The sequence below is a fragment of the Chionomys nivalis genome, chromosome 12 (genome assembly GCF_950005125.1).
Source record: "Chionomys nivalis chromosome 12, mChiNiv1.1, whole genome shotgun sequence".
NCBI lineage: Eukaryota > Metazoa > Chordata > Mammalia > Rodentia > Cricetidae > Chionomys > Chionomys nivalis.
Window position 1 is genome coordinate 44,840,007 of NC_080097.1, and position 21,131 is coordinate 44,861,137.

Here is a 21,131-nt window from a genome sequence, read left to right on the forward strand (position 1 = left end):
ACAGTAATATCCCCAAACACACTTGTGTCTCTAGTGACTGTCTAGACAGTTTCTCAATTTCTCCTAAATAATACAGTGTAACAACTATTTGCATAGCATTTTCATTGTCAAAGTTATTAGCTGTTAGAAGTAGTCTTGAGATGACAAAACCTTTAGAAGAATTTCAGTAGTTGTAAACAAATATACTCCAGTTCTTATAAGGGACCTCCAGTCCAAAGACTTAGGTATCTGTATGTTCCTGGAGCCAATCCCTATTAGACGCTGAAGAAAGACCTTTGCTTTTCTCTTCCCATCCTACTTTCTGCGTTCCAGCCAACAGGTAAACAGATGTGAGATGCTGCCTATATGTGTAGGCTTTATCTGCGGTGTGAATGTGAGAACCCTGAAGGTGTAGTTTTTGTGTCCGCCTTTCGAAAACAAAAGAAATGAAGCTTTGCTGAAACCTCAACACACTCCACTGAACGGTTGAGTTGATCCCAAACTGCAAAAGGACAAGTGATTTAACACCGAATCCCTCTCCTAGTATAGGAAGAGCAGAGCCTCAGTCCCTTGCTGTCCTTCACTTTGTCCAACTCCAGTAAATGTCCCAGCTTTGCTATCTCATGGAATATTGATTACATCCAAATACTTTCCATGTGATCAAATATAGTTTCTCACATTTCTCTCACTGTCATGTGTAAGATTTATTTTAGGAAGTCTGTTATTTGCAACTTAGTGGAAATGGAAGAATAAGGCTTCATTTATTGGTTGATGTAATAAACTGTGCTATCAATAAAAACAGCGAATCCTTTGTGGTCATTTTCAAAAATGAATATTTCCAAGCTTATTTACATGAATCAAGATCCTGATTATTGTTCACCTTAAAAACAATCTGCCTCAATTACTTCACACTCTATATAGAAGTGGGCAGTAGAGCAGAGGTGTGGTAGGAAGCTCCTTACTAATTCTGCTTAATAATATACAACTCAAGATGAAATATTGACATAAAATGGTCACATTTAGCCCCAAATGTTTTAAAAATATAAGTCCTAAGAACATGCTGGATTAAAATGTCCTATTAAATAAGTCTTACCAAGAAAAGATCCATTTTTGCTTTTGTTTATTCTTGAGATTTTATTAATTACCACATTTAAGATTAATTAACTACATTTCTTCCTTCCCTTTCCTTTCCTCAAAACTTCCACGTACCCATCACCACTCTCTTCCAAATTTGTGGTCTCTTTTTTCATCCATTGCTATTGCATGCATATATGCATTTGTATATCCACACACATTACTAAATATAGTCTGTTGAGTCTGTATTATGCTATTTGTATGTATTTTGCAAGGCTAACTGTTTTCGCACTACACAGTCAATGAATGTGCTCTTCCCTGGGCAGTGCCACCTATCCCACTCCCAACTTTACTCGGTTGCCTGTGTTTTTGTGTAGGGTTGAGGCCTCTGAGACTTTCCCACATCCACTTTTTTAGAAAGCGAGCTTAGATATTTGGACGGCAAAAAGAAAGCACACAAATAACATGTCACCAACCCAATAACATAATATTTATGGAATTATATAGGAAAGGTAATCATTGTTAGGTCATAAAATTGTTCAAAGAGTCATTGCTGAGACTAGGAATTATATTCTCTGAGTACTTGACAGGTTGCAAGATGAAACATCTGCAGGATATACTTTTGATGTTTGGCAGTAGCTTGCAACCTCATGATTATATGTGATGCATTTTTAACATTTAGAAATTGATTTTCATGAGCACAATTCTATTCCCACATCCCCTCCCCATAAAACACACAAAACACTGTCAAACATCTGTAAAATGCCTAAATTTTCTACATTACTTTTATGTTTTTGCCTAGTTTGATACTTAAATAAGTTATGCAAGAATATTCTACAGGAGACTCTGTGATCCAAAAGATCAAGTGACATGTCTAAGGTCATCAAAAACCTATCGCAAACACAGAACACAAGTTCATTTCCTAAACACTGAACCTAAGATGGCCTCTGTCTAATTTCTGTCTGATAGAGTTCTCCCTAGAGATGGATAGACTGCCTAAACTACAGTATTTGAAAAGTAATTAACAATTGGTGTTGACAATATGTGGTGAATTCTAAGAGTCCCAGATGGGACTACGAAGTGCCCAGGGGTTTGAAGCAGAAATGTCCACAGATAGTCTTAAAACATTCATACACAGACACTCACAAAGTCTCACACTCATGAAGACACACACACACCCTCATACATACACACATTGTACACTTATGTATGCCCACTCCCACTGGATACCCACGCCTTCTAGAGGTTGCCACAGAGACGCTACACATAAACTATAGAGTGCAGGTCTTCATTTGGTAATAGTTTATATTTATAACTATGATTAGGTGCATAGTAAAGTGTTTATTTTTCTAGAATAGCACTTTATTTAGATTTTCTTAGGGATGGGTTCATAAGAAAGAATCTGATCCCTTACTCTATGAATTGACATAGAAAGTAGGTGAGCTGAGCCCAGAAGACGGTTTTTTTTTTTTTGTATGTTTGTTTTGTTTTAAGTCCAAAGTGTGAAAGAAAAGGATCAAGTACTATATGTGGGTATTAAGGGAGTTAAAATGGGTGGATTAGAGAAACTGAGCATCTGAAGAAAGGTTTAAAGAACAAATCAATTCCTGTGGAGTGACTGAAAGGGACCAAAATTCCTCCCCCAAATATCAGGCCTTTGCATTTCTCCCGGTCAAGCCAGCTAGTCATCTAGGTGCAGGAAAATCCACTGAGTCATGTAAGGGGGATTTCTACCTCATGGAACTTCCTGACTCATTTATCAGGCAAGCACTGTCAAAATGACACTGTTGTCTCCTCTGGGAATTAAAATTAGTCTACCCAGGGACTAATCGGGTCTGTTCACCTTCTTCTCCTGGTTTTCATTCAAATGGAAAGTAACTCATTACTTTGTACATGTTTCTCCAACCTCAGTTTGAAACCAAACAATTCAGAATAAGGTTGAGATATGAGGACCATGGGTTCAAAGCACCCTGGGCTGCATAAAACTTTCCAGGATACTCTAAACAAACTGTTTAAAAAAAGTAAGCAGATTTTGGGGTAGGGAGTGAGGTGGATGGAGAGACAGCTGTGATTAAGAACATTTGCAGTTTTCATAGAGTACCAGATCAAGTTCCCAGCACCCACATAGTGGTTTCCAACTGTGAAGATGGACACTTAAAAGAAATCCCACACTAGCTCAGAACTGAGTATAATAGAGAGTTATTTATTTAGGTGTAGACTCACAGATTACAATCCTCTGCACAAATGGGGGATAGGAACTGTATCTGACACCAGAAGAGAAGCCGGAGGTGCACTTTACATGGGCATATATGGTATAAGAGGCCACACCCAAGTGGGCAGGTAACTTAAAGGCTACTGGTGGTAGGAATTCCTACAGCACAACTGGCCATTAATGCCAGCTCCAGGAGGTCTGATGCCCTCTTATGGCCTTTGTGGGTAATAGGAAACCAGATACACATGTGGTGCACATACATCCTTGCAGGCACAATACTCAGAAAGTAAACTAAAGTCTTTTTAAGTGAGAAGGAGGGGGCAAGAAAAACAGGAAGAGAGGAGGGAGTGACTTTTCTTTGTCTCACTTCTCTTCTGTAGACAGTGTCTTTGATTATGAGTTTCCTTCCCACCCACCTGTGAACTTATTGCCGATTGGCCATTTGTTGGTGTTCTAGACACAAGTCCTCTGTCTCTAGTGCAGACCTCTAGTATCTCAGACAAATCAGCTACTTGTGCATAACTGATTTCTCCCAGGCAGAAACTAGCCTTTACATCATCTTAAGGCCATCTTTCCGAGGTTCACAGATTTTGACGGAATCTGGTTTGTTGTTTCCTCTTTTTATGTGTGTTTGTCCTGAACCAGATCTGCTTTGCTTCCTTCACTGGGAAGACTTTCTGTTGCTCTTTCTGAAATCACATTCTTTGCATTTCATACTGATGTCTGTAACACATTTCAAATAAATGTCCATGTGTGGTGTCCGTGAAAGCCCAGTGTTCATTTTTTTCCACATACATAGCCAGCTTTCTAACAGTGTTGTTGAAAGAATAAGTAGCCTGTTTCCCTTGAATCCTCTTGGTGTATGATCAAACCGTGTGTACACATCCATTTCTGGCCCCGCTTGACTCCTGCTCACTCGCATGTCTATCTCGTGACCTTATTAGTAGCTCCAGTCCTTCTGGAGATTGATCATATTACTTGGACGCCAAGACTTTTTAAAGCATCTCTTGGCAGGGTAGCCATGCTGAACCTGTCCAGCCTGATCCATGCAAAGAAGCCTTGTTTGTATCCTGATGCTCTGCCTTCCCCAAGTTCTGCTATGCAGTGACCATCTGAGTCCACATGACACCTTCCTTCCAGCTACAGACTGTCATGAGCATTATCCCCTCTGCTTCACTGTCCAAATGTTGCCTGATCTTTAATTTCATCTAACTATTTCAATGCAAAGTATGGGTTTTTCTGCTTTTTATCATTGCTGGGGTTTTTTGTTATTGTTTTGCTTGCTTTGTTTTTTCAAGACAGGATTTCTCTGTAGACCAGGCTGGCCTCGAACTCATAGAGATCCACCTGTCTCTGCCTCCCGAGTGCTAAGTATTAAAGGCGTGCGCCACCACTGCCCGGTTTCCTTCCAATTTTTAATCTTGAGAGAGGTGTGTGTTTTGTGGGGATGCCTCACATCTACTGCTAGTGGACAGAGGAAATAATTTTTTTATCCTTAAACTACTGTTTATCATTAATTTAGGGTTAAATATTTCAGCTTTTCTTTGGATAAACTGAGGTATAGGATAAATAACAAACACGTGTGGGATATACCAGAGCACTTTACTGGCCCAGCTACTTGTACAAAATGGGTGTAGAGCTACTGTCCCATGAAAGAACATTCACCAGTTTTCCCCGCACTAAATATCAAACCCAGGTCCCTGTGCCTATTGGACAGGCATCCTATACACTGCAATGTACATGTGTTAGTGATGGGTGGGTGTGCTTTAAAGCTGTAGTTGGCAGTGCTTCCCTTTTGTTAGGCAATTATGACACCTGCTGTCAGAAGTAAAGAACTGAACTCCACTCCAATGCAGGCTATTGCTGAAAAGGCAGATGTGATGTCAAAATGTGGACTTCTAGGGAAAGGTGAGCAGGGAACAGTCAGCTTTTCATCCTTAGTGTAGAGCTTTGTGCTGGAATATTGAGGGCAGCCCCAAGGATGTCTCTTTCCTATCTCTTGATATCATTCTCAGGATGAGATGGTGAACAATTTAATGACCACTAGGTAGACAAAGAGTTAAAGATCTTCGCATATTTTGGGGCATCTTAGAAAGTACTGTCTCTCACTTCCTAGCTACCTTGGTGTGATTTGTGACATGTATAGATAGATAGATAGATAGATAGATAGATAGATAGATAGATAGATAGATAGATAGATAGATAGATAGATAGAGGATGATGATGATAGATAGATAGATAGATAGATAGATAGATAGATAGATAGATAGATAGATAGAAAGATAGATATGGATAGATGATAAGATGAATGAATGGATAGACAGACAGACATATATATATATGATAGATAAACAGATGATAGACAGACAGATAGATGGTGATAGACAGACAGATGATAGATGATAGATAGATAGATAGATAGATAGATAGATAGATAGATAGATATGATTCACAGATAGATAAATGATAGATAGTTATAAATAGGTGATAAATATAGACAGCAGATAAATGAGATTGTAGACAAAATAAAGAGATGATAGAAAGAAATAGTTGGTAGATATCTATATAACAGAAATCTTTGATAGATGATAGATGATAGATGGTAGATAGATGACAGAAAGATGATAGAGATACACTGATAAATGGAAAATTAGAACTTCCTTTTGCAATCATCTACAGAAAATTTCCTACTCTCCTAATCAGCACATGGACCACTGTAATGATCTTCCATCTTTTCCCAGTCGTCCTCAGCTTCAACCATGTCCCAGAAAAGTACTGACCTTATTTCTATCACTGTAAATTAAGTCTATCTTTTCTAGTTTCAAGCAAAGAAAATCATACAGAATACATGCATTGTGTCAAACATGTTTTCAGCATAATTGAGGCTATATCTGTTAATAGATCCGATTATTGCTACGTAATTCATTACTACAAAATTTAACTTAGTGTATTGGTCAGTTTTCTGTTACTACAACAAATGTCTGAGGTGATTATACTATTTTAAGGAGGGGAATGTCCAATTTTGAATGTATTTTGGAGATTTCAGTCCCTAATTGTTTGGCCTTACTGATTTTAGATCTGAAAATATATAAAAGTATTAACTGAAAACATATAAAAATATATGGCATATGTTGGAAAATCACTAACTTACTGTGAAAAATGAAGGGAACAGAGAGCTGCAGACCCCTTTATTCTGCCTACTTGCAACTTAAGATATTTTTCTTTATTTAGTTATTCAGGTAAAGAGTTATTTTGCTGATTTTTGGATCTTCTTTGCAGCTCTGTCTCTACATGTTAGAACTCTCTTGGATTTTGATGCTTTACATTTTCTTGTCATTTCTCTCAGCTTATTCTCTGATTTTCTGTTTAATTGTTGGTTCAGAATACATTTTCATTTATATGTAAATTTGGATTTACATATCATGATGAGAAAAGGCATTTGATATATTTTCAGCATTTTCAAATTTACTAAGATTGGATGGGCACATGGTCCATCCAGGAAATGCATATTCTATTGCAATTGATTGAGCTTTCTGGTGGAACTCCAGTGCACAGTCTCTCTTCATTATAGTTAAACTACCCTTCCTCTTGATTTACAGGGATAGTGGATCTGTGCATTGAGCACATAGAGTTGGATCTTGCTTTTAATTTATTTGTTCTCTCAACCATCAGTGTTTTCTGGTTGAAGAATATATTCACTCACAAGTAATTACTAATAGAAATGTACTTATGGCCACTTTTTACTAGATTTTATCCTTAACTTCTGTTCTTATTTTCCCTTATGCTAATTTCATAGCAAATTATTTGAATTAATTTTAGTTCATGAGTATGTATATTTGTGCCTGCTTCTCTATATGTGCACTGTGAGCATGTAGTAGCCACAGATGCTAAAGGAGGGTGTCAGAAATGTAATTGCAGATGGTTCTGAGTTATCATGTGGGTGCTGAGAACTGAACCTGGGTCCTATTTGGATTATTTTTTGTGATTACTATGGAAAATATATATATAAAGGGAACAGAGTATATATTTCAATAGTAAATACATATTGCCATCTATCTATCTATCTATCTATCTATCTATCTATCTATCTATATCATAGTAATTAACATAGTAATTTACCATAGTGTGTGTGTGTGTGTGTGTGTGTGTGTGTGTGTATATATATATATATATATATATATTTCTAATTTAAGCTAATGTGAACTTCACTGATGTGTGGTACCCTTCTGTATGCTGTGAATATGTTTTATTATCATTGGTTAATAAAGAAGCTGCTTTGGTCTATGGCAAGGCAGAAAAGAGATAGGCAGGAAAACTAAACTGAATGCAGGAAGAAAGAAGGTAGAGTCAGGCAGATGGCATGTAGCTGCCAAAGGAAAAAGACTTCAGAAGTTTACCGGTAGACCACAGCCTCATGGTGATACATAGATTAACAGAAATGGGTTAATTTAAGATGTAAGAGCAAGTCAAAAATATGCCTAAGCTATTGGCCAAACAGTGCTGTAATTAATATAGTTTCTGTGTGACTGTTTGGGTCAGGGTAGCCAGGAATGAAAGAGTAGTTTTTATTTACAAAATGGGGTCAAGCATTCAGCAATGCACATCCACATAAAGCCGAAGAAAGCTTAGAAAAAAAATGACTTCTAGACCCACAAAAATGGGAGTCAATTGGAACTTCTTGGTAGCTGTGTATTTTCAGATAGGCTTGGTTTGCTTTTCGTAAGCAGAGGCAGAAATCTTTAAGAGACAGCTTCCTGGTTTGTGCTGCCAGCACGAACAGCTCTGGCCCTTTCAGGAGGTCTTACACTTAAATGGGGTTTGTGAGCAGTGTGCTATTAGTTGCTTAATGGTTACATAGACCCACTGCATGCCTGGAGCTGGGGTGGTAAGCATGGCTCGCAGAGATGAACATACCTCTGCCATGTTGGATGGGGCAGAGCCAACAGGAAAAGCCTCAGCATTAGGTCTAATCATGCCTCCTTAACATTTTAAAAAATGCTCTTGGTCTGAAAAGGATTATAGATACACAATAGGAAAAATTCAGACATAAAAGACTTCTAAATGAGTCACAGTATGTTTAAAAAGTAAATGTACATAGGCTAAGACAAAATGGGTATAGGCAGTTATAGAAAGAAAAAGTTGTAAATAAAACAAAGTCTTTAAAAAGACAATAAAAGTAATAAAAAAGAGTACAGACAGTCATAGATTAAAGGAGTAAAGATAATAAAATAAATATTAAAAAGTGATAGAGCAAAAAAGCCATGGAAAGATGGAAAATACACAAAGAGTCTGGACTGTCTTCTTTGAATTTTTGATTGCAGAGAGATATTTAATTCTAGGGCCTGTGAAGCTAAACCAACAAAAAAATTTAAAAATATCTTGACTGCAAAATTTGAGTTTTTGGAAAAAACATTCTGCTCTTGTTTTTACAGTGGTTGGGAACCTGTGGATTCCTTCCAGATTAATGTAGTTTGATGGAAGAAGACCCCGTGAAAGGTCTCCAAAAACTCTTAAAATACTTTGCCCAACAAACAATCAGAAGCAGTTTGGAGAAAATGATGACCAAATTCCCAAAATGATTGTTTATAAAGGTTTGTTTTCATTTAAAGAGGGATGTGATATAGAAATAAATACTTTGCATTGGTATGGATCTTGGTTCATTGATACAAATAAGGTCAATTTTGTTATGCTCTGTATATGTATTTCTTTTCTTGCTTAAGGTATTGTGTTTGTGCAGCTCTTTTAAAATATATAGTTAAGAAATAAAATGTATAGTTAAGAAATACAGATTAAGTAGATAGTCATCTATAATAATCAAACTTTTAATTACATTAGTGTAGGAGGAGGCCACTTGTTCGAACTGGCTGCCCAGAACTGAAATAATAACACAGAAACCATATTATTTAAATCACTGCTTGGCCCATTAGCTCTAACTTCTTATTGGCTAACTCTTACATCTTAATTTAAGCAATTTCTATTAATCTGTGCATCACCACAAGGTGATTGCCTAGCAGCAAAGTTTCAGCATGTCTGTTTCCAGCAGCAGCAACTTCATGGCACTTCTCTCCACCCTTATTTCTCCCAGCATTCAGTCCAGTCTTCTCTGCCTACCTAAGTTCTGCCCTATCAACAGGCCAAGCAGTTTCTTTATTCATTAACGGTAATCACAGCACACAAAAGAGAGGGGACTTCCAAGTCACATTAGTTGAGTAGTCTAGATATACAGGGATATATTTCAGTTAGAGCGATAATCTTCAACACTTCAAAGACCTACAGAATATGGCATTTAAAGGGTTTTAAGAACTTAGACTTTTCTCAACAATGAGACATGTCTACTTCTGGCAGTGCCAGTTACTTCAGAGGGGTTGATAGGCATTGAAAAAACTCATTATGGAATTTGCCTTCAATGTAATAAGGCTAGGCATTTGGTCAAGAAACTGCTCTTGTCTGGACTGCTTGATTAGCTGTATGAACTGGACATACAGGACCCACAAAAAAAATGATTGCTGAACTTTCCAAAAGATGAGACAGTCTTTCAGGGTTCCTGCTTTACAGAAGAAATTTCCAAACTTCAGGATGCAGAAGAAAGTGACTGACAATCTGCCAAATAGTTGAAACAGTCTTTCAAATTTCCTGCTTCATGGAAAAGTCTGCCAGATATTATGGGTCTGTAAGCTAAAGATGGATGCCCCAATGTTACAGGAGAACTCTGAATGACTGTCTAGGCAGTGAACTATCTCTGTTCATTCTAGAGTTTTGGAAGTTGCTTACACTTCTGTTTACTTAGCTAATATATCTTTCTGGAGTCTTTGAGACAGATAGTTATAGTTTTCCTTAGTTATGACAAAAGATAAATTAGATATAAACTTTAGACTCACAAAGAAATATTATAACTATGATTCTTGCTTGATACCTGTTTTGTTATATGTAATTTTATTATGCTAAAATTAAAACCTTCCTTTTATTTAGATAGAAAAGGGGAGATAATGTGGGATTTGCCTTTGTATGCTGTGAATATGTTTTATTATCGCTGGTTAATAAAGAAGCTGCTTTGGCCTATGGCTTGGCTGGAAAACTAAATTGAAGCCAATGTCACATGTCATGTCTTCATGCATTGAACACCAATTACTAGAGACTAACGGCTATTTCATACATTTAGTTTAAAAACTATAAACAAAATAAATGGAGTAGTGAATAATAATGTAATTGTCCTTTATATAGCTATCCATGTGTTCATTCTTGCTAAGACCTTCATTTTTGTGTCTAGTTAATTTCTAGTGCTTTCATTTCATATTATAAGGGCTGAAGGAATTAATACCATTAGCATTTGTTTATACATGAATCTCTCTCTCACTTCTGTAAAACAGAAATAGAATCCTCACTTGTCAATTTTATTCCTTTAGTGCTTAAATACCTTTGTCTTTCTCTTTTGACCTACAAAGTTCTGCTATGAAATATATTTATCTCACTGAGGAACCAGAGTGTACCACAGGTTGTTTTTATCTTGCTGCTTTCCTCATTCCATGTTTGTCTCTTGATAGTTCCATTCATTGTGCTGTGTCTACATGTGGTTTCGGGCAGTTATGCTATTATGGGTATGTGAAGTTTTACAGCTGTTTAACCATGTCTTTTCTCGGATTTGAGGAGCTGCTCGTTAGTGTATCTACAAAGAACTGCTTGCAAGCTTCTCAGCTTTCTTCTGAAATCCCCATCTCACATAAATTGGTATGTCTGATGCTGTCTCATGACTGTTTATAGTCTCCCTTTTTTAAAAATCTCATTTGTTAGACTTCTAAAGTTTGGACAAAGGAACACCTAAGTTTAACTTGTGCCCTCTCCATACACGTTGCTTCAAAACTATAAATAGCTCAAGAGGCTGAGACTGAAGTGTTACATCTATTTCAAGACGAGCTGTGGCTACATACTATCAGGCTACCCAGGACTTTATAGCAAGTTTCCATTGCAAAAATAAAATCAAAATAAACAGAAAAAACATGAATGGTTGAAATTTCACCCATGAATACATTTTTTGTTATCTTAACAAACCTCCCCGTTCTTAGTTAGTTTTGCTTATTTAGTTTATTACTTATTTGTGTGCGTGTTTGTGTGTGTCTGTGTATGCATATGAGTAAGGGTGTTCCGGGAGACAAGGAAAAGTAGTAAGAATCCCCAGAGGTAGAATTAGCTATACTATGAGCAGTTGCACATCACCGGATGTGTGTGCTCAGAACTAAGCTTGAATTTTCTTAAAGAGCAACACACTCTCTTATCTACTGAACCATCTCTCCAGCCCCACACAGGAGGAAGCTCTTTAAGTCTGTCAGGATTTATAAACATGTGGTTCTTCCCTATTGAGAAAAATCACTTTGTTCACTCCATTCTGCATGAAATGGAAAGGGAAAAAACATTATTTGATAGCACTATGCATGGACTTTGTGGCTCACAGAGAACTGTTCTCAATTCCTTGACCTTCTCAGGGAAACTACAATATTCTCATTATTCTTTTTCTTGTTTTTTTTTTCACTTAGTATGATTTTGTTTGCTTTTTTTATTTGTTTGTTTTTCTAATGGTGATTTTTACATTTTAGCCAAATGCTAGCCTGGTCATTTATTCTTTCTAAACTTCATTACTCATAACCTGTGTTATAAAGATAATTTATAATTTCTAATGACAGTCACAAGGATCATACATAATAACCCACAAGTAACAGACTTGGAATGTGCAGAGCTACGTACAGGTCACATGCATATTTAAAAATATCATTTACTGTCTATTAGGCTACATTAAGCTGTTGATTTGTTAAATAATATCCTTCTGAAAATAATTGACTTCAATCCAATTGAGGTTTTGAATATTTGCTGCATTTCCCTAAAATGTTAATGAGATCTCCAGTTAATTAAGTCAATTATTAAATTTGCCATCTACATACTTTTAGTTAGCTTTGCTATTGCATCTCTATCTTAAGCTAATTCTTCAGTGAAGAACTAGTAAACATCCGGGCCTGATACTTGGCCTCTTCTTGCAGTCTGGAGACTGAGCCTCGATTTTGGTTAAGAATGAGTGAGTTTACTGAGCATATTTTTATACACACACATACACACACACACACACACACACAGAGAGAGAGAGAGAGAGAGAGAGAGAGAGAGAGAGAGAGAGAGAGAGAGAGAGAGAGAGAGAGCTTTGGGATATATATATAACTTTGGTTTATATACATATATAACTTCTTCTTAAACACACGCATACACACATCAAAAGAGGGGAGGGAGGGAGTACATGCCAGTGCAGTTCCTGATAGAATCTTGGGCAGAACAAGGTCCCCTCAGGCTTCCAAGTAAAACGATAAGAGCAGAAAGCATTAACAGATCAAGGCTTCCAATATCCAGCTGAACATGCCCCAGGCAGCCCCACTGAGGCAGTGGGCTGGAGCCCACAGTGAGCTTACTCCTCTTGGACAAGCTTCCCATGGCTGACCATCCATCAGGCTTATCATTCCCACGGAGGCACCTCTAGCCACCAGAGTGAACAACTTTAACATCCATTGGAAAGGCTTCATCTTCTAGGTCTTCTCAATGGCACATTTTAACTCTGGCTGTTTTCTGTTCTCTTCCCTTCCTGTCACAGTTAGGGGTACCAGTCCGTCTCCATGAAAAGGGGTTTCAGAGGACACTTGACAAAACATATTTGGATCTGAAGTGTGTGTGTGCCGAGTGTGGGCACCCCAGCTTCCAGAGCCAACTTCTCAATGAGCTCAAGGGGAGGAATTTACCAATGCAAGTGTGTTACAATCTCTCTGTCTCTACCCTCTCCTGCATGCCTGTCTCTTATTTGGACTAACCTACCTACTTCTGCATTGCAGTATACCAAAGGTTTTATGAGAATCACAGTGATACACACTGTGTAAGAAGTAGGCACACAGTTGCGATGAAGAAAGGTGAACCTTTAGGTTTTCTGGGATCATCATTATCAGTTTTAGCCCCCAACTGCATAGAAAGTGTCCTGGATCAAATTAGGTACTAGTATTTCTATGATAATGACCCTTTTCTTCTCTTTTCCGGTACTTACCATAGAAAACAACGAAGAGCCAATGTAAAACTATCTCGTATTTGAGTGAAGGGAGGGAAAAAACTTTTGTTCATGTATTGAGGAAGACATTGGTGTTATTTCTCTCGAGTGAAAGGGAAAACAAGAAGACCTCAGACTGTCTTCCCAGGGACCTATGGCTCATTTTACCTCGGGATAGAAATAGACACCTGGGAGCCTGAGTCAAACTCTCTGAGTTCTTTCTATTTACACGTTGTTACTGGATTAATATCCTAAACCTTGATTTTACCCAGGGTATGAAATGGTTGCAAATTTGCCTCAGGAAAAAAAAAATTCAGACACTGAAATCATTTTCTGCATTCCATAAAAATAAAATGGTAAGGGCCTGCTGTCGAGCCTGCTGACCTAAGTGTGCTTTCTAGAGCCCACACAGTGGAAGAGAAAGCCAACTCCTGCAACTTATTCTGTGACCTCACCAGTGTGCCCTGGCATGTGACTCTCCACTCCGCATCCCACACATGCCCATGAAATAAATAAAATACAGTAAAAACGTGCAAATAAAATGCTAAGAACCATGAATACTAACAATATTGGGCTCAAGTAGTTCTAGTAAAGTCCTTGAACTTTTTGGGTTTTAGCAAATCCAAGAAATCAAGTAGTTCCTCATTAATTGACTCTCTTTGGGGTTAGATAGAGCTAAATTGAGGTCTATTACAGAAACACATAGAAAACACATGAGAAAAGAAAATCTATTATATTTTTTTCTTAAAAAAATCCTGTATCTACATTGTTTTGCTTTTTTGTTTGACCCCTCCCCTCCATTTGGGAAATTAAAATAAGCTCCACAGAATTAGAAAACCGAAATAGCTGTTGTGGATTAGAGGGGAGCTCAAGGCTGCCTGAGAACACTCTCAGTAATTCCACACTTTCAGATGAAGTGCTTTCCCCCAGAGCCTGCAGCTGAGGTCAGATTTCTTTATTAGGAACAGAGCATTTTAGAGTCAGAAGATGCCTTCAATCTCTACAACCTTGATGGGTTTTGAGCTAATTTTAGCCTAAGACATGGCTAGGGTGTGTATTGATTCTTAGGAGTGATGGCTTGGGTTTCTGAAGAAGTATGTATTTCTAGTTACTTTCGGTTTTCCTATGACTCCAGTGAAATTTATAGCTGCTTGAAAGAATTCTTGGCAGGGGAAAGAGACAGGATTAAAATAATAATGATTATATACCTTTAATAGAATCAGTATGAAAGACATTGGCTCTGTGGGGAAAGACTTGAAAAGGAGTCTCACCGTATAAAAATGGAAACTGAAACAGGTTGGTTCATCTGCAAAATATCCCACCCCTAACGTACTACATGGATAGACGAAGGCACAGCATGAGCATTGCACACAGTGTGTACTTTTTAAGAAACTGAATAGATATCATTGCTTAGCTATCTGCATCAGATACAGTAAGCGTTCAATGAATACAACGTAGTGTCTGTAATCATTGATATAGACATTGTTTCTCTTTTTGTTCCTCCTCGGTTTTAACATGTAGACTTTCTTTTTTCAAAACCTTCTAAAGCATTGTCATCTCTCTGACTGAGAGGAGAATAACCCAGGCCTGTTTGGTGAGAATCTTTCCATGTGTATTGTGTACTGTACTTTGCTACACCACACGATCTCACACAATCACATACATTCAGCAGAGGACTGTGCTCCAGTGTCCAGGTAAAGTGACGACTAGATGTGTCATTATGAAGTCGATTATTTCAAGAGAGAAGATTAGCTGTTTAATTAATGAAAACATCATGGCATCAACTTTCACAAAGAACAATACAAGGATTTTTGTCTCTGTCTCTTCTTTCTTTTGTTTTCTCTCTTTTTGATTTAAAGACAACAGTTCTTTGACTATTTCGTGTATAAACATAGTGCTTCCGGGTTACTTTCCCTCAACCTTCTCTTACCTTCTATACTCTCATAAACCTTCTCTTCCCCCAACAGTCTCTTTCTGAGATCTGTGACCTTGGTTTGCTTTTGTGATCCACTTCATTTAACCAGGGCCATCTTTGTGACCATTGTATTGACTACCTCTTAAAGCTTGGTGAAGTCACCAGTGGGCGCACAACTGAAGGCAATAATAACTCTTTTCCTACATCTGTTAGTAGGAAATAGTTCGGCAGGGTTTCTTTTATCTCACTGTGCACATACGTATTGCACAATGATGCAATATTCTATTTTATTGGTTGTTTGAGGATTTTCATTCAATTCTCTTCTCCATATTCCCACTTCACCTCTGCTCAGTGAACTATATACTACAGATACTTGTAGGGACAGGCAATAAATGCCCTGAGAAAGAAACACATCTTTGAGAAAACACCATACCTCCATGTAAAAACAAAACAAACAAATGAATAAAAACACTGGGTTATAACTGCTGTGTAACTGCAAAAGCTTAAGCTGTAGGGGTTGCTGTTACACTGAAGCAAGACTTTTCTGGCTACTTATTTATGCTTGATATTTGTTTCCTTAGAATTTAGCCTGCCCGATATTCGTAATTTTTGAGTAAATAGATCATTGTCCATAGAAAAAAGTTAAAGTCAATGTTTTGATGAATTTTCTACAACCCACAGTTAGTGTAAAGTATCTTGCAACTTTTTCTTCTAGGCTTTTCAGACACCAGTAAGAATCTGCTTCTAGATTCTAATAGAGGCAATTCAGTCTCAGTGCCGTTTTCCTTCTAATGCTGTGTTGGAAACCAAGATTATAAATTACAAATGTTTAGTCTATCAAACCACCTTCTAATTATTTGTGTTTAGAGTCATAGACCAGGGCTGCTCCCAACCTTGGTCACAGAAGTTTCTTTTTGCCGTGGGCAGCAGTCAGTGCAATCTGTCACTGGTGGAGGAGCTGAAATTGAGTGAGACATTGAGTACTCAGCCCTACATGGGACATCAAAATGAAGCTTCCCACCAGCAAGACTTGAATTTTAGTTTCAGGTTGATGAAAATTCACTAGAAGATTTAAACAAACAAATTGATTTGATTACATTTTAAGACATTAATGGGAAACTTCTTCCTCAGGAGAGTCAGGACGACTACCATGGCTTGAGTGTGCCTGTTCCCAGTCAGTAAGTGTGCTGGAAGTTTGATTTCCCAATGTGGCAGTTGGGAGAGGAGGACTTGAGCAAAGGTGTTTGAATCTGGAGACTTGAGTAGTTTGTCTGCCCTTTTGTGTAAGAAATACATGGGCATAACTATGTTTAAATAAAGTTTTACTTATGAACCTGATTGTGGCTCGTGCCTTAGGCTATTCTTTCTCCTTACTGAGGAAGATCTATGGTTGTTTATTATTTTTTATTTTATGTATGTGAATATTTTCTCTTCATAAATATCTGTGCATCATATGCATGCCTGGTGCCCTTGGAGGCCACAAGAGAGCATCAGATCCCCTAAAACTGTGAGTAATGAATGGATGGTTGTGAGTTTCCATGTGGGGCACTGGGAATCAAACCCAGGTACTATGAAAGAAGACTATATGATCTTAACCACTGAGTCATCTCTCTGGCCCCTCACTCTATTTCTTAAAATTCAGAAAAATCACAGATTTTCCAAATCACAGAGAAAAGGCATCCCTCTAAAACCAGCAAGAAATCATGATCTCTTACCCTGTCCCAGACTAAATACAATTTGGATGTTTTCCTATGTAAGAAAAGGGTCCAGGGATAAAATTCTATAAACATATGAATAAAAATAAAATATATTGGCATGAATAAAAACTAAATTAAAATCAAATTATTTTTTATGGCTATCAGTTTGGCTCAACCAAAATGGTTACCTACACCTTCAAACCCCATTATTTCTGTGTTCTTATCCAGAAAACACTGGTCATGACACTATTTTTGTGATTAAAATATTTATCAGAATATTTTCAGAATACATTTTCATATTTTTCCATGGAGCCTGAGCTCTTCATCATCCACCTGCTACCTACTATGGTGGCCTCATCTCCATGCTCTGCCCTGGAGTATGATGGATACTCAAGTTAGTAAAAATCATATAGCCTTGAAAGGAACATTTGATAGTTTATGAAAGGTTCTTATCCAGAGGCAGTTCAAGTCCCTTAGGCAAGCTTGTGTCTCTGTACAAAACCTAAAATCTAGAAAACTGAAAACTGTAGAAGTATCTTTGGTTAAGGTGAAAAACATACTTGCCAACTATTCCATGAAACAAATACAACAAAAGCGTTCCAATGAGTTGATTTAATTCTTTTTAACTCTTAATTTCTTTTTGAAATCATTTTTATGGGCATACAAATCAATGGGTTTCATCATGGCATCCTCATACTAATCAAATTCTTAAACTATTATTTACCGAGCCTCAATAATATTCTGTCTGTGGTTAGGAGAATCTTCAAGAAATGGATAAATATTAGTCAAGGATGCTGTCACTTGTTTCCAAAAACAAAATTAAAGAAGGAGAAAAAAATAATCCTGAAATTCCCAGTTCTTGATTGCAGTCATGGGGTATGACTTATACCTTCAGACATAACATTATGTTTAGATCTCAAGTCTACACCAATGCAGAAACTTACTAAACACTATAGGTCTTACCATCATAAGTTCCCCCAATAAAAGAGAAGCATCAAAATTCACTCAAAGGTATTCACATCCTAATAGACAGGAAGGCAGAGGTGTTCAGGGTTTTGGAAATCAGAGAAAGCCAGAATTATCATGAATGTGGTGCCAGGTGTGTGGGTTTGGGAAGTGGACGGTGGAGAAGCCCATGTCCCAAAGTGACTTATCACATTGCCAAGCTGAAGGAGAAAATTGGCATCAAGTAAGGAGTATGATTTAACCACCAAAGACTAACTGGTGCTTTCAGTTCTGTCTAGTCAACCTTGAAAGGCTCTTGGAGCTAAGCTGTAGGAAGATAAAAGGAAGGACAACTTTGTAGGAGAATTCACACAGGTGAGACAATAAAAGAGATAAAGATACCAAAAAAAATTAGTAGGCCAATCAAAGAAATTGGTTAAAAGTAAAACCCTTAATTTGTTGTTGATGGTGACTATAAAATATTTTTTAAGTAGTGCCTGGCCATGATACCCTATGTTTTCTTATATTAGGCCATCCATGGCAACTAGGAGTTACTAGGCAATAAGGTAAAGAGTCTGGGGTCTCAGTAAATCTCTAATGATACTTTGGTTCTTGACAACAAAACACAAACTATAACAATGAATTCTTAAGGAAATGGGGACTTTACTAGAAGCATTTAATGAGAGGTCACTGCATACAAGGGACTATTATAGATGTTAGAGATGTATCAACTGACACAAATCTATTTTGCATCATAATTCAGGGAACTGGATGGAAAACAAATACTCACACATCTTTTAATGAGGAGACGCCCAAGAGATGCATCTCAAGGTTATTTTTTGTCATTGGGGTCATTGTACAAACATCAGCATCACACACACACACACACACACACACACACACGTAAGCATGCTGCTGGCATAACATGGAATGTTATTCTAGTATAAGCATCTTTCTTTTGTAAACACTTTAAAATAATGATAAAACTACAAGTCTTATCAAAATAATACATTAAAAATGTTTTTGTTTTTAGTATAAAGCCTAATATCAAATGCTTATTCTTAATACCAAGCATTATTTTTATGACTGGCTGTGCAGCATCATCACAAATACACAAGGAATGTGCTAAGATATTACCATGGTTCAGCCAGCTGTAATATCTCTTGGTGATGGGGAATAGTAGTTTCATTATAGTCGGATATGATTCAGTCTCTTACTGACTTCATGTGTCAATCCTAGAATAAATAAAGAAGTTGTAGAAATTCAAGTGTGAGCTGATTGTGGGTTTACTCAGGGTGGTAACACTGAAAGGGGCAGAGAGAATCTAGCCAAGTGTTCCAGATGACTTCAATGCCTTTGGCTTGTACAGTCATAGTGGCAGTGTTCATTTCTCTGAGAGAAGAAAAATATTTGGAGGAAGAGTTTTGGAGATCAAGATCATCATTTAGTTTGTGTATTATCTATGACATACTAAAATGCAGAAAACAAAGAAAAGCAAATTCATGGAAGTATTTTTGAGCTTCACTGAGGTTTTGTAGACAGAAGACACAGTAAGTGAAATAAGTGAAGCCTGGAGACTCTCTAGTATTCCAAAGTCTGGATTATGAAGAGAAATGTTTGCGGGAGTTAAGAGAAAGCAACCATGTGGGAGAAAACCCTAAGCTATTGGTCAAGAAAAGAAAATCTCTTCTAAAGCTTGGAAAGAGAAATGGTCAGTAAATCAAGCATAAATGCTGAGAAAGGTAATTGCACTTAAAATCTGAAGGTCACTGATGGCTTGATGAGAAGGTTGTGCAGAGCAGTGAGGACAAAGATTTGAGAGAGTGTCTTCAGGAGAAAATTCAAGAACCTGGGACAGTGATAGTTAAAAATTCTTTCTGAGTGTTTTTGAAAAATAATGAGGTTTATAGAAGGGATAAATGCTCAGGAGAACTGCTAAAATGTGTTTAAAGATAAAGAAAATTATTTGAAGTGACAATAGATGCCTAATGAGATCACTAGATTAGAGATGATACTGTACATTTTATGTGCTCTGAGCCTTCAATGTGCCCTTGTATCCTTAAGACATCAGAATGTGTTAATATTTATATATTTTGTTGTATTCATTCTGAGATATTTTCTATGCATATAAATAGAAAAAATCTGTGTTTTGTCTCATTTGTAAAATGGAAAATACTTTTCAAAATGTTTAATTTTTCATGGTTGTATTTTACTTTTCATTCTTTTTTAAATCACACTTTCTACTCAAAGAAGACCTTAGTAAAAGTAACACAGAATCAGAGTATGGAATCATGGCATCTTGATGTTGAAAACCTCTTCAAGGTTAAACATTATAATACTTCCTATTTATAAATCAGACATTGATGTCCAGAGAAATAAATGACTTTCTAAGGGCAGATGAATCAGTTAATGGAGAACACACAGCTCCTAATACTGAATGTGATGTTCTTTTCAGTGCACTGAAAACATAATTAATGGGCTGAAATTGGCTCCTGTTCTGCAAAGAAAATTACAAGCAGACTGTCATTAGTGAGACTTTGGGCTAGTTTACTTACTTTCAAGTCAGATAGAGTTCTTTTTAACCCATTGTTAGATTGCCAATGCTTTCTCCAATTCTGGAGGTTATCGCTTCATTCTGATATTGGTTTCCTTATTGGTGTAGACCTTCGTCACTTCACAGAATCCCTTTTTTCCCAACCTCCCTTTACCTCTAGTGTTTGTTGATACTTACCCATGAAGCACTTTTCTCATTTCAATCTTCTGGAATCTTTCTGTTTGTTTACTTCTAGAACTTCATAGTTCCAGGTCACAGATTTAAGTCTTGATCCAATGGAGGTGGATTTTTCTAAATCATGAGAGCTAGTAGCCAGCTTTCATTCTTCTGTTAATAGAAGGCCAATTTTCTTGGCAGTATTTACTGAAATAAATGTCTTTCCCAGTCCATGTTCCTATGATCTTAGCTATAAATATTTGTATTTATCTGTAGATGTCCTCATTCATTTCATTGGTTTAGTGATCTCCTTATATACTAATACAATAATTAATCAATAAAAGCACTGCATACTTTCTAATTACCTGGTGGAGATAGGAAGACAACTATAACCAGAGGCTTTTCAGGTGAAGAGAGACAATAAGAGAACCTGGAACTTGGAAAGAGAAGAAGATGACCAAACATGATGCTGAAAATTTAACTGCTGAAAATTGATCCCAGACTTTGAGGATGTATTTATTTACTTCACTGTT